We start from the raw sequence: 13,881 nt of genomic DNA, 5'->3' as shown, positions 1-13,881 counted from the left end.
AAAACACCCATACGGGTACAGATGTGGAGAGAGTGAAATCCTCAGAGCTACAAAAATGTTAAGAGAGGGGCGCCGGGGTGGCCTTTGGAGTCCCAGGATCGAGCCCCACATGGGGCTCCCTGCTCAGCGGGGAGTCTGCTTCTCCCTCTACCCCTCCCCCCGCTCCTGCTCGCTCTCTCCCTCTCTCTCTCTCTCTCTCTCTCACACACACACAAATAAATTTTTAAAATCTTTTTTAAAAAATGTTAAAAGAAAGAAATTTCACAAAGTGGCCACCAGCCGTTCTCATCCTTAGGCGGGTCGTAGGGATGAGGTCCCTAATGTAAGTTTCTGTTTTAATTATGATCTGTTGAGGCTTTTGCTTTTACCCAGAGCCAGAATGCTATTTTTAGGCCTGCATGGTCCAGTCCCATGGCCCCCAGCCACATGTGCTATACATGCGCTGGAAGTGTAAAATACACACCAGATTTTAAAGACTTCGTAAGAAAATAAAGAGTGCAAAATATCTCAATATTTTTTATGTTCATTACGTGTTGGAATGATAATATTTTCGATGTATTGGGTTGCATTAACTATATTTGTAAAATTAATTTCACCTGTTTCTTCTTCCTTCTATTTAGTGTGGCTACTGGAAATCGTGTCTGTGGTTTGCATTGTATTTTATTGGACAGCACTGCCTTGATCATCCAGACAGAACCAAAAGCCAGGGGCTGATCTTGGCTGTGGAGATTAAAAAGAGGTATTAAAAAGAGGTATGACTGATTCACAGAAGCTTGGGTCAGAGCTTCTGAGAAAACGTTTGCTAAAAGACTGTCAAAAACCACTTAAAATCTGGCTCTGTCTTATTCTTGCAGGAGATGGCACATTTGGTCAAAGCAATGCTGGGGAAATGCAGCAGAGGCTTGAGGCTTTGCAGGGGTCTTGCAGACATTTACCCTTAAAGAATGACAAATTCGTCCTTAAAGTATTCCATTTCTAACTCAATGCAGTTGGACAGAAAAAATATATATACCCTAAGCAAAAACCCATGTCAACCATTTAAGGGAGCTATGTCTAGGAAAACACCAATTGAAATTAAAAGGCAAACAACAAGTTAGGGAAAATATTGCCACCCATGTGTCATAAAAAGGAAATATATTGCTAATTTCAAGAGTTCTATCAAACCAAGAAGATACCGATGAAAACATCTATCAGAAATTCAAACAAGGGTGCCTGGGTGGCTCAGTCGGTTAAGCGGCCGGAGGCCAACTCTTGGTTTCGGCTCAGGTCACGATCCCAGGGTCCAGAGATCAAGCCCCGCATCAGGCTCCCTGCTTGGCGGGGAGTCTGCTTCTCCCTCCCCCTGCTTGCACTATTTCTCTCTCTCAAATAAATAAATAAATCTTTTTTAAAAAAAGAAATTCAACCAAAGGACTTACAAAGAGTTAAGGAAAATGTTTCCCATCAAAAATACTTTTTTTTTTCTTTTTTTATTGTTATGTTAATCACCATACATTACATCATTAGTTTTTGATGTAGTGTTCCATGATTCATTGTTTGTGCATAACACCCAGTGCTCCATGCAGAACGTGCCCTCTTTAATATCCATCACCAGGCTAACCCATCCTCCCACCCCCCTCCCCTCTAGAACCCTCAGTTTGTTTTTCAGAGTCCATCGTCTCTCATGGTTCATCTCCCCCTCCGATTTCCCCTCCTTCATTCTTCCCCTCCTGTTATCTTCTTCTTCTTTTTTTTTTTTTCTTAACATATATTGCATTATTTGTTTCAGAGGTACAGATCTGTGATTCAACAGTCTTGCACAATTCACAGCACTCACCAAAGCACATACCCTCCCCAATGTCTATCACCCAGCCACCCCATCCCTCCCACCCCCTACCACTCCAGCAACCCTCAGTTTGTTTCCTGAGATTAAGAATTCCTCATATCAGTGAGGTCATATGATACATGTCTTTCTCTGATTGACTTATTTCGCTCAGCATAACACCCTCCAGTTCCATCCACGTCGTTGCAAATGGCAAGATCTCATTCCTTTTGATGGCTGCATAATATTCCATTGTATATATACACCACTCTTCTTTATCCATTCATCTGTCCGTGGACATCTTGGCTCTTTCCACAGTTTGGCTATTGTGGACATTGCTGCTATAAACATCAGGGTGCACATACCCCTTCGGATCCCTACATTTGTATCTTTGGGGTAAATACCCAGTAGTGCAATTGCTGGATCGTAGGGTAGCTCTATTTTCAACTTTTTGAGGAACCTCCATACTGTTTTCCAGAGTGGTTGCACCAGCTTGCATTCCCACCAACAGTGTAGGAGGGTTCCCCTTTCTCCGCATCCCCGCCAACATCTGTCGTTTCCTGACTTGTTAATTTTAGCCATTCTGACTTGTGTGAGGTGGTATCTCATTGAGGTTTTCAAAAATACTTTTCAATGCAAATTCAAACACAAAATAGCATTTTTCACCTAACTGGCAAAGGTTTTCAGGAACCATCACTGCTTGGTAAGAGAAGGGAATAAGAATGCAGCATAAAATATAATACAATGTTGGATCCTATATTCCCACTTCTAAGAATTCATCATGTATCAATAATCACAGATCTGCACAAAGGTTAGCTACAAAAATACCACATTTCTCTTAGTAGCCCCAAACTGAAAACATAGAACTGTGGCCCGAAATGAGGACCAGAGCAGTAAACCATGGCACAGCCACACAGAGGAAGGCTATGGAGACACTAAAACCACGTCTCCAAAGATGTAACCACTGGAAAATGATCTCTATTGCCGTTTTCTCAACCAGCTATTATGGTAATAGGTATAATATGAAACAACCATTGTAAAAAAAAGGTATATAAAAAAATAGGAAAATATCAAAATGTTATCAGCTCTTACCTCTGGGTGGTAGAATTACTTCTTTATTATTATTATTATTATTATTATTATTATTACTTCTTTTGGCCAATCTTTGATTTTCTAAGTTTTCTATAGCGAGCATATGTTATTTCTAATACTATAATGGAAATGCTTTTACCACATACATTAAGTAGCTATACTATTGACTTAAATAGTTTCACATGGCCAAACTGTTGTAGCCCTTGGACAAAACAGACATGTCTGTGTTTGAAACAAGTCACATTTCCCACATTAATGATCAAGGGCAAAGCAGGTGTCTATAGCTTCTGACCTGTCCCCTCCCCCCCTCACAGAATCTCCTTGCAGACAACTGGAACTGGGCTGCCACGTGTATGGACTTCAGGGCTCATCAGGCAGGAGCATGAAGTTGCATGTTCTTATTCATACATTCACATAGGGTCTCACTACCTCCACGTTTCTCAGAAAAGAAAATGGGCAACTCATTTTTTTTAGATTCCATGTATGAGTGGAATTATATGGTATCTGTCTTTCTCAGTCTAACTTATCTCACTTAGCATAATACCCTCCATGTCCATCTACTGTCCCAAATAGCACAATGTCATTTTTTTTCATGGCTGCCTAATATTCCAGCATGTGTGTGTGAGTGTGTGTGTGTGCACGTGCGTGCCACATTTTTCTTATCCATTTGTCTATGTATGGACACTTAGGTTGCTTGCTATTATAAATAATGCCACAATAAACATAGGGGTGCATATATCTTTTCGAGTTAGTGTTCTCGTTTTCTCTGGGTAAATACCCAATGAATAAATAAACAAAAAACAGAATCAGACCTATAAATACAGAGAATGAACTGATGGTTGCCAGAGGGGAAGGGATGGGGTGTTGGGCAAAATGGGTGAAGGAGAGAGGGAGGAACAGGCCTCCAGTTATGGAATAAGTAAGTCATGGAATAAAAGGCACAGCATAAAGAACATAGTCAATGATAACCATGTAACAGGACAGATGGGAGCTACACTGTGGTGAACAGAGCATAATGTATAAACTTGCCAAATCACTAAGCTATACACCTGAAACTAACGTAACATTGTGTGTCAGCTACATTCAGAAAGGCAAGGCAAGGCAAGGCAAGGAAGAAAGAAAGAAAATGAGTAACTGATCCTAACATGTGTTTGTGCTCTCTTCATCTCCTTTCACTCTGACCCCATTTCATTGATTCATTTAGAAAAAGAAAACACTATTAAGCCTAACCACTATGCGCCATGCATCCTGCCTGGTGCTAGGGACCCAGCAGTATACAAGATTTGGTTCCTGCACAAAGCAGGGGAGACGAGCACAACACAAGGATAATACAAGGCAATGGACAAACACTCAACCCAAGGCTCAAACCAATTATTATAGGAGTTCCAAAGTGGAAGTGAGTCTCCCACTTCCTAAATCTTAACATGGCATTTACAAATGAGCGAGCCAACCAAGCACGGCAACGAAGCAGCCCTACTATTTTTAGAAACAATGGTAGAAAATATGTCACCTCAGCTCTTCTAAGTTGGAAAACAGCCGCTACAGAAAAGGGAAGCTTGCTCGTATTCCTGGGTCTGACACAGATTCAAATTCTCTGAATAATCTCGAAAACCACTTACTTACACTTAACAGGTCTTAAATTTCTAAATTGTAACAGACCATGCAATTTAGAAATTTAAGACCTGTTACTCTCTGATTCAGGTGCGTAAAGGCAAATCCCAGTAGTAGTTGTAATAAAAATGCTTAAGCTGATGATAATAAACTAGTATGAATGGAGAATTTTCTGTACACCAGACACAATCATTTTTAGCACACTCACTTCTCATTGCAAACCTAAGAGGAACGTATTATTATGAGTTTTGTCACTGAGGAAGCAGTGGTGGGGAGATTCAGTGACTTGCTCCCGGTCACCAAGAGAACCAGCAGCAGAGTTGAGGGGTCAGGGATGCATCCTGCTGATCCCCACTTCCCCGCCCTTTCCTGGACACCCTCTGCCATTCGGGCTCTTGGCCAGATTATAAACGTCTGTTTCCTCCTGGCTTCTAGTCCCGTGCCACCCACAGCCACGGATTAAGGCCCCTTGCTTGCGATTGAGCAGGGCAGGCGGAGAATGACAGAGAGGGCTCAGCTCGGGGAGGGAGGTGACCATGGTTTGAGCCTGAGTCCTGCCTTTTTCTAGCCACGTGTCCTTGGGTTTATCAAAGCTCTCTGAACCTAACCTTCCTCGTTTTTAAAATGAGGATGGTGATGAGGATGCTGATGCCTTCCCTGTATGGCTGATTATGGGGGTCATCATCAGCTTTTCCGACAAATGAGCACTGCGCACCTACTGTGTGCAGGCCCCACCCTCGCACTAAGTATGAGGGAGGAGGCAGAGCCCCTCTGACCTCAGGGGGCTCGCTATTTGCCGTCCCTCGTGCCTCCGTGTTTGCATCGGGAACATGAGCTCCGTGGGCATGTCCAGCGGACACACTGTCCTATTAAAGATTAAAGAGGAAATGTCTCTGAGGATCTTCACACGTATCAGAAGGTAAGTCTCTGGAACAAAACCATCATCAGCTATTGCCGTCCGTGGGGATGGGACGTGCTTCCCACTCTGGGCTCCGTAGTCTCGGCTTGTCACACAACCACTCCCTCTAAAGGAGAGACTGAGCTCCGCACTGAGTAGGGGCTTAGCAAATATTTGTTGAGTGATTTAATGAGTCCGTGGCCTAGAAAATCCAGAAGTCGTTTGCATTCAGCTTTCTGTTGCACTGGATCATTTCTTTGCACTAATTTATTTCCCAATTTGCTCTGCTTATGCAAATATTAAGAGTTTCCTGAATTTCCTAAATAGATACCATCTGGGTCGGGTGGGGAGTTACTGAAGGAAATCAACATAGAATTGAAAATTAGCCACAGAGGAGCCACAGGTGGGGACTGGGAATTCTCCATATTATTGTTAATCACATTCATTACTTAAGCCATAAGAAAAGCCCCTGTGGTTAACCAAAACTCCTCTCTCCGTCTCGCACACTTTGACTCCGGGTGTAGGAAGCCGTCCATAAATGGCTGAGTGGCGGCCCCAGGACACACTGCGGCTCAGTAATGAAGCAGGGGACAGGTTTCCGTCGTTCAGATGTTCAGTCCTCTGAGTCATGCTCCCTCTTCCTTCTGACATGTTGTTCCCTTTATATTTAATAATTCTCAGTGTGTAATCCCTAATGTCAGTACAAATTAGCATTGCTGCAATAAACTAATCAGTATGTAAAACGAGCAAATCCCTCAGGGGCCAGAATTAAAAACACGAGGGTTGGAATGTTAGAACAGCCCTGGGTGCCAACAGGGACTTGGGGTCTCGAACACCCTGCCCTCCGCCTCCCGGTTTCATGCAGGCCCCCATCTGGGGCTGCCCAGTGCTGGAAATATCCTGGCCTTTCTACATTGGTCTTTCCCCCCCAACCATGGAAAGAGGGGAAAACCCCGTTGGTAAAATAAGATCCTATGCTCAAAGCAGCGAGAACACTTCTCATCCCAGTGACCCCACATGTGACTTCTGTGAGCACGTAGTTCAGTAATACTGAGAAAAGAATGAAACGCCGTCTGGGAATCACCGTTTCCAGAGGCAGGTGGCTAATGAGTGTGTGCCTGAGATGAACCTCCTCCCTAGTGGCACCCAGGTCCCCAGGGCCTCCTCCTTCTGCTCTGAGGGTGGCCTTCAGAAGCACGTGGAGTGCGAATGCAACAGGGCAGAGGGGAGGCCAGACAATGCAGCTGCCGGGCCCTCCCGGGCCAGAACGGCTCACAGCAAAAAACTTGTGCTTTTGTGTTTCCTACAGTCGTGTGTACAACACAGAAGCTCCCTTTCCCGGACAGGAATGCCAGTCTTCATGGTGCCAGAAAAAGTGCCATCTTGTGCCCCTTCTGGAAGCAAAGAATTTTAGTCAAGGAAAAAAAAAACAGCATTTATCAAGGCCAATGCGCTCGCTCATTATTACAGTTGGGAAAACTTCAGTTCCAGTGACTATCTCTGGCAACAAGAGCCAAGGACAGCCCCTTCTGAAAACCTTTGCTCGTTGCTGCTCCCCATGGACGACCATTCTAACCAGTTTATGTCCTAGGACTCAAGTGTCTCCCTCCCCCCTCCCTTTGGGAAGATGGTGAGAAAGAAGTGGTTTGGGCCCGTCACAGAATCACTGAAGTGTGGTTTAAGTCTAGAAATAGCTCCCTCATCCAAGAAAGTGTCATAAATGATCAAGGCCACTGTGATAGTACAAATACTGTAAAAATGCCGGGCATAATTCAGATAACTTTACAGTTCTGCCTTTGTCTGTATCTCTGATTTGGGTCTGAAGAGTAAGGAGATTGGACTAGAGGTCATGTTCCCTAGGAAACTAAGCAGCATGGTTTCATACAGTCTTATCCCACTCAGAGAAATGACTGCCCCGCTAGAGAGGCATGAGAATATTTCCTTGAGTTTTGATGTCAGTTATAAACATTTATATATATTTTTGAAAGATTTTATTTATTTATTTGACAGAGAGACACAGCGAGAGGGGGAGCACAAGCAGGGGGACTGGGAGAGGGAGAAGCAGGCTTCCTGCTGAGCCCGATGTGGGGCTCGATCCCAGGACCTGGGATCATGACCTGAGCCGAAGGCAGATGCTTAACCGACTGAGCCACCCAGGCACCCCATAAACATTTATATATATTTATATATATATATGTATATGTATATATGTATGTATATATACACACATGTATATATTTACTTGGGTTATAATGTCCGTTATAAATAGCGATGCCCGACACATCCAGCTTCAGGACAGACTTCAGTTGAATTTGAGCAAAGAGGATGGCATGGGAGACCTTTATTTGGAAGATGTCACTTATAATCCACTAGCTCTAAAACAACTTCTGAGGAGTCCACTGGGGCTCACCCCACCTACTTCTCTCCTCTGTTCCCATCTTGAGGTGATGACAAGGGGTCAGCAGTGGGTCTCCTGGGAGTGTGGCACGTGCCATGCTAGTAACATCTGGCTCCTGACCTTGAGCCCGGATTCACGTTCAGAAACATACCCTGCTGTGTTTTGGTAATAATGACCATTGTTACACCCTACCATAACGTAGGCATCTTGTGTTCTACCTCTGGTAAAATGTGTCTGTAACAGTTACTTTCTCATCTTATGCAGTGCATCTCCATTCCAGGCTGTGAACTTAGAGCTGGTTGTCCCTGAATTCCATAGTGGGAAGGTCCCGACATGACAATTAAATGACAATAAAGGATGACATGGTTCAAAGGGAACAGAGGAAGGGCTGGTCAGAGGAAAAATGACTCGGTCCAGAAGCAGCACCAACTACAAACATTGATCTCCTCTGTTCCCACCTGAAAGGCAGTAAGTGAGCAGGAAATATTTGGACAGGCCAACCAGAGCTCTGCCTTGATAAGCCCCACTGGAAAACCATTGTCTATCTTTGTTTTTAAACATTGTTGTATTTTGTCTACTTGTGTTTTCAGTTATCCGTTGGGCAAGAGTCTTTGATAAAGGACATTTTGCACATGGCCTCCCACACACACACACAATTTAAGTTGTAAGTATGACCAATTTTAAAGTACATATTGGTGAAGGTCCAGTGGGAAAATACATGGGATATACAGTCAGAGAAATGCAAGATACTAATGAGAAAATTATCAGTCATATGTGTGATAGTCGGCCAAACCTCTCTCTTAGGAGAAAGAAAAAAATAACTCTTTCGACTGAAGGAAAGATACAGCAGGAATAGATGCCCCTCTGCTCCCTTCTGATCATTGCTGTAGCAGGATATTGAAGTGTAGTTTTCCAATTGCTCCGGAATAAGAAGCTAAAGCTAAAGCTCTCCATTCTAAACTCTAACAGTGGGGTCGGGTGCCCTACCCTGGGGGCTGCATGAGCAATGCTACCAGTCAACCACCACTCAACACACACACCCATTGGCCATGTAGGACATGGAGTTTTCATGAGAGATGCTTCTCCTTCCCCTTCCGCCAGCCCCACATGGGGGCAAAGAGGAAGTAAACACTCCCACTCAAACCAAACAAAAACAAGAAAATCCAGTAGACCCACTCATAAAGATTGGGAGCGCCTTACAAGCAGGAAGACTGACATCTGATTCTCCAACATGGGCATCTTTCTAAATTTGGGTCCTCTTACTACAAAGTCTGAAACAAGGATCTGAGTTTGGGCTATTTTCTGAGTGAGGGAGTGAGAAGCAGGAAAAGTCAATAAAGGGCACATTATTGAGCTGATCACCACAGGGGCAACTGGGGCTTAATCCTACCAGGAACTATCTGGAAAAAACATGTGGAAAGTACCCCCTAGATGCTGCGTAGGCTGGCACATTTATCCAACAACTCCCGCCCAGTGCTTGACGGTTGCCTTCAGGTGCGTTACCCACTTCCTGTTCTCACAAGCTTCGGAGAAAGCCCCATGGCATATACACCTGTTGGGTGCCTGAGGCGGACAGAACTGTCCACAACTGGCGTGGAAATCGGAGGGAGGCCAAGGGATTGGGACACGGGGCATCAAGTGTCTGTTGCAACATATGCTTACACAACAGACTTTCTGATGGATCACTAGCCCCTCAGCAGGGATGAAGAAACTGGAGAGCCATGGCAAGGCAGGGAGGGTCTGTAATGGGGCAGCCTGAGCACCCACCATTCAGTGTGGCAAAGATATGTGAACTTCCCATAAATCAAGTAGACATCGCAAAAGTTATCTTCCCAAAAATTGTGCCCATGGTGCAAGGGGCCTACAGAAAGAGGCTGAGTAAGATCTGAAAAGGGGTGGTTGCACGCCTCATCAGGATCTGGGCAGTGGGGAGGGCCTGCAGTGTCATCTGGAGAACCCACACGTGAGTGCCATAGACAATGAGCATGCCAACGCCCATATGCACAGACCATCCCAGCCTATTAGCCAGGGAGGCAGTGATGACCAACAAGAAGAACGTTACAGACACTGGACAGGGAGAGATTGGAAACTGATATATAATTGAAGTTTCAAACTGGACCGGGCTGGATGACCATCAATAACTGAAAATGGCTCAGACATTTGTCTTACCTGCCCAGGATATCATAAAAAAAAATTGGGAAGATGTACTCAACAGAGCGCAACAGAGACTGGACAAACACCATGGTGTGTTTGTACCTCCACTGATGGAGAAACACCCCATGAGCCAGTTATCTTACTGATCCTGAACCAGTATCTTATCTACCCTGAGCGGCCCCTGGGGACCCACAACCAGGAGAGGGTGTCACACCACATGAGGGCTGGTGCCTGCCATTAGAAAAGCCTGGTTAGTTCATGAAGGAAGCAGCTGAAACTCTCTGGGCTGCAGGAAGGACCTGAACAAACTCAGTGTGATTCAGGGTGGTAGTCTACACAAGACTCTGAGAACTACGCTCGATCTTAGCCAAAAGGCCGAGAAGCGATGAGACTCAGAGAATTACACAGTGGTTTTTAAAAAGTTGAATGGCACCGATTATTAAGAACAAAGTGACAGTAAAAATTAAAAATGAAGTACCACCAAAAGATTGGGATCATCCCCTGCATATTTTCAGACCACAATGCTTTGAAACTAGAACTCAATCACAAGAGGAAAGTCGGAAAGAACTCAAATACGTGGAGGCTAAAGAGCATCCTACTGAAGAATGAATGGGTCAACCAGGAAATTAAAGAAGAATTAAAAAAATTCATGGAAACCAATGAAAATGAAAACACAACTTTTCAAAATCTTTGGGATACAGCAAAGGCAGTCCTAAGAGGAAAGTATATAGCAATACAAGCCTTTCTCAAGAAACAAGAAAGGTCTCAAGTACACAACCTAACCCTACACCTAAAGGAGCTGGAGAAAGAACAGCAAATAAAGCCTAAACCCAGCAGGAGAAGAGAAATAATAAAGATCAGAGCAGAAATCAATGAAATAGAAACCAAAAGAACAGTAGAACAGATCAACGAAACTAGGAGCTGGTTCTTTGAAAGAATTAACAAGATTGATAAGCCCCTGGCCAGACTTATCAAAAAGAAAAGAGAAATGACCCAAATCAACAAAATCATGAATGAAAGAGGAGAAATCACAACCAACACCAAAGAAATACAAACAATTATAAAAACATATTATGAGCAACTCTATGCCAGCAAATTAGATAACCTGGAAGAAATGGATGCATTCCTAGAGATGTATCAACTACCAAAACTGAACCAGGAAGAAATAGAAAACATGAACAGACCTATAACCACTAAGGAAATAGAAGCAGTCATCAAAAATCTCCCAAAACACAAAAGCCCAGGGCCAGATGGCTTCCCAGGGGAATTCTACCAAACATTTCAAGAAGAATTAATACCTATCCTTCTGAAACTGTTCCAAAAAATAGAAATGGAAGGAAAACTTCCAAACTCATTTTATGAGGCCAGCATTACCTTGATCCCAAAACCAGACAAAGACCCCATCAAAAAGGAGAATTACAGACCAATATCCCTGATGAACATGGATGCAAAAATTCTCACCAAAATACTAGCCAATAGGATCCAACAGTACATTAAAAGGATTATTCACCACGACCAAGTGGGATTTATCCCTGGGCTGCAAGGTTGGTTCAACATCCGCAAATCAATCAACGTGATACAATACATTAACAAAAGAAAAAACAAGAATCACATGATCCTCTCAATAGATGCAGAAAAAGCATTTGACAAAGTACAGCATCCTTTCTTGATCAAAACTCTTCAGAGTATAGGGATAGAGGGTACATACCTCAATATCATAAAAGCCATCTATGAAAAACCTACAGCGAATATCATTCTCAATGGGGAAAAACTGAGAGCTTTCCCCCTAAGGTCAGGAACGCGGCAGGGATGTCCACTATCACCACTGTTATTCAACATAGTATTGGAAGTCCTAGCCACAGCAATCAGACAACAAAAAGAAATCAAAGGCATCCAAATTGGCAAAGAAGAAGTCAAACTCTCACTCTTTGCAGATGATATGATACTTTATGTGGAAAATCCCAAAGACTCCACCCCAAAACTGCTAGAACTCATACAGGAATTCAGTCAAGTGGCAAGATATAAAATCAATGCACAGAAGTCAGTGGCATTCCTATACACCAACAACAAGTCAGAAGAAAGAGAAATTAAGGAGTTGATCCCATTTACAATTGCACCCAAAACCATAAGATACCTAGGAATAAATCTAACCAAAGAGGCAAAGGATCTGTACTCAGAAAACTATAAAATACTCATGAAAGAAATTGAGGAAGACACAAAGAAATGGAAAAACGTTCCATGCTCATGGATTGGAAGAACAAATATTGTGAAGATGTCAATCCTACCTAGAGCAATCTACACATTCAATGCAATCCCCATCAAAATACCATCCACTTTCTTCAAAGAAATGGAACAAATCATCCTAAAATTTGTATGGAACCAGAAAAAACCCTGCATAGCCAGAGGAATGTTGAAAAAGAAAAGCAAAGCTGGCGGCATCACAATTCCGGACTTCCAGCTCTACTACAAAGCTGTCATCATCAAGACAGTATGGTACTGGCACAAAAACAGACACATAGATCAATGGAACAGAATAGAGAGCCCAGAAATGGACCCTCAACTCTATGGTCAACTCATCTTTGACAAAGCAGGAAAGAATGTCCAATGGAAAAAAGACAGTCTCTTCAACAAATGGTGTTGGGAAAATTGGACAGCCACATGCAGAAGAATGAAACTGGACCATTTCCTTACACCACACACAAAAATAGACTCAAAATGGTTGAAAGACCTCAATGTGAGACAGGAGTCCATCAAAATCCTAAAGGAGAACACAGGCAGCAACCTCTTCGACCTCAGCCGCAGCAACTTCTTCCTAGAAACATCGCTAAAGGCAAGGGAAGCAAGGGCAAAAATGAACTATTGGGACTTCATCAAGATAAAAAGCTTTTGCAAAGCAAAGGAAACAGTCAACAAAACCAAAAGACAACTGACAGAATGGGAGAAGATATTTGCAAATGACATATCAGATAAAAGGCTAGTATCCAAAATCTATAAAGAACTCATCAAACTCAACACCAAAAGAACAAAGAATCCAATCAAGAAATGGGCAGAAGACATGAACAGACATTTTTCCAAAGAAGACATCCAAACGGCCAACAGACACATGAAAAAGTGTTCAATATCGCTCGGCATCAGGGAAATCCAAATCAAAACCTCAATGAGATACCACCTCACACCAGTCAGAATGGCTAAAATTAACAAGTCAGGAAATGACAGATGTTGGCGGGGATGCGGAGAAAGGGGAACCCTCCTACACTGTTGGTGGGAATGCAAGCTGGTGCAGCCACTCTGGAAAACAGTATGGAGGTTCCTCAAAAAGTTGAAAATAGAGCTACCATATGATCCAGCAATTGCACTACTGGGTATTTACCCCAAAGATACAAAAGTAGGGACCCGAAAGGGTACGTGCACCCCGATGTTTATAGCAGCCATGTCCACAATAGCCAAACTGTGGAAAGAGCCAAGATGTCCATCAACAGATGAATGGATAGAGAAGAAGTGGTATATATATACAATGGAATATTATGCAGCCATCAAAAGGAATGAGATCTTGCCATTTGCAACGACATGGATGGAACTGGAGGGTATTATGCTGAGCGAAATAAGTCAAACAGAGAAAGACATGTATCATATGACCTCACTGATATGAGGAATTCTTAATCTCAGGAAACAAACTGAGGGTTGCTGGAGTGGGGGGTGGGGTGGGAGGGATGGGGTGACTGGGTGATGGACACTGGGGAGGGTATGTGTTCTGGTAAGCACTGTGAATTGGGCAAGACTGTTGAATCTCAGATCTGTACCTCTGAAACAAATAATGCAATATATGTTAAGAAAGAAAAAAAGAAGAAGAAGAATGTAGCAGGAGGGGAAGAATGAAGGGGGGGAAATCAGAGGGGGAGAAGAACCATGAGAGACGATGGACTCTGA

At 43.3% G+C, this 13,881-nt stretch overlaps 1 protein-coding gene across 1 annotated transcript in view; it reads right to left on the bottom strand.

Moving 5' to 3' along the window:
* DISC1 (DISC1 scaffold protein) overlaps positions 1-13,881 on the bottom strand; it is a 351,558-nt gene that overhangs the window by 231,331 nt on the left and 106,346 nt on the right. The window lies entirely within an intron of this gene.

This window comes from Phoca vitulina, unplaced genomic scaffold, assembly GCF_004348235.1.
Source record: "Phoca vitulina isolate PV1807 unplaced genomic scaffold, GSC_HSeal_1.0 scaffold43, whole genome shotgun sequence".
NCBI lineage: Eukaryota > Metazoa > Chordata > Mammalia > Carnivora > Phocidae > Phoca > Phoca vitulina.
Note: the sequence above shows the minus strand (reverse complement) of the source record. Positions and strands in the feature narration are given on the sequence as shown.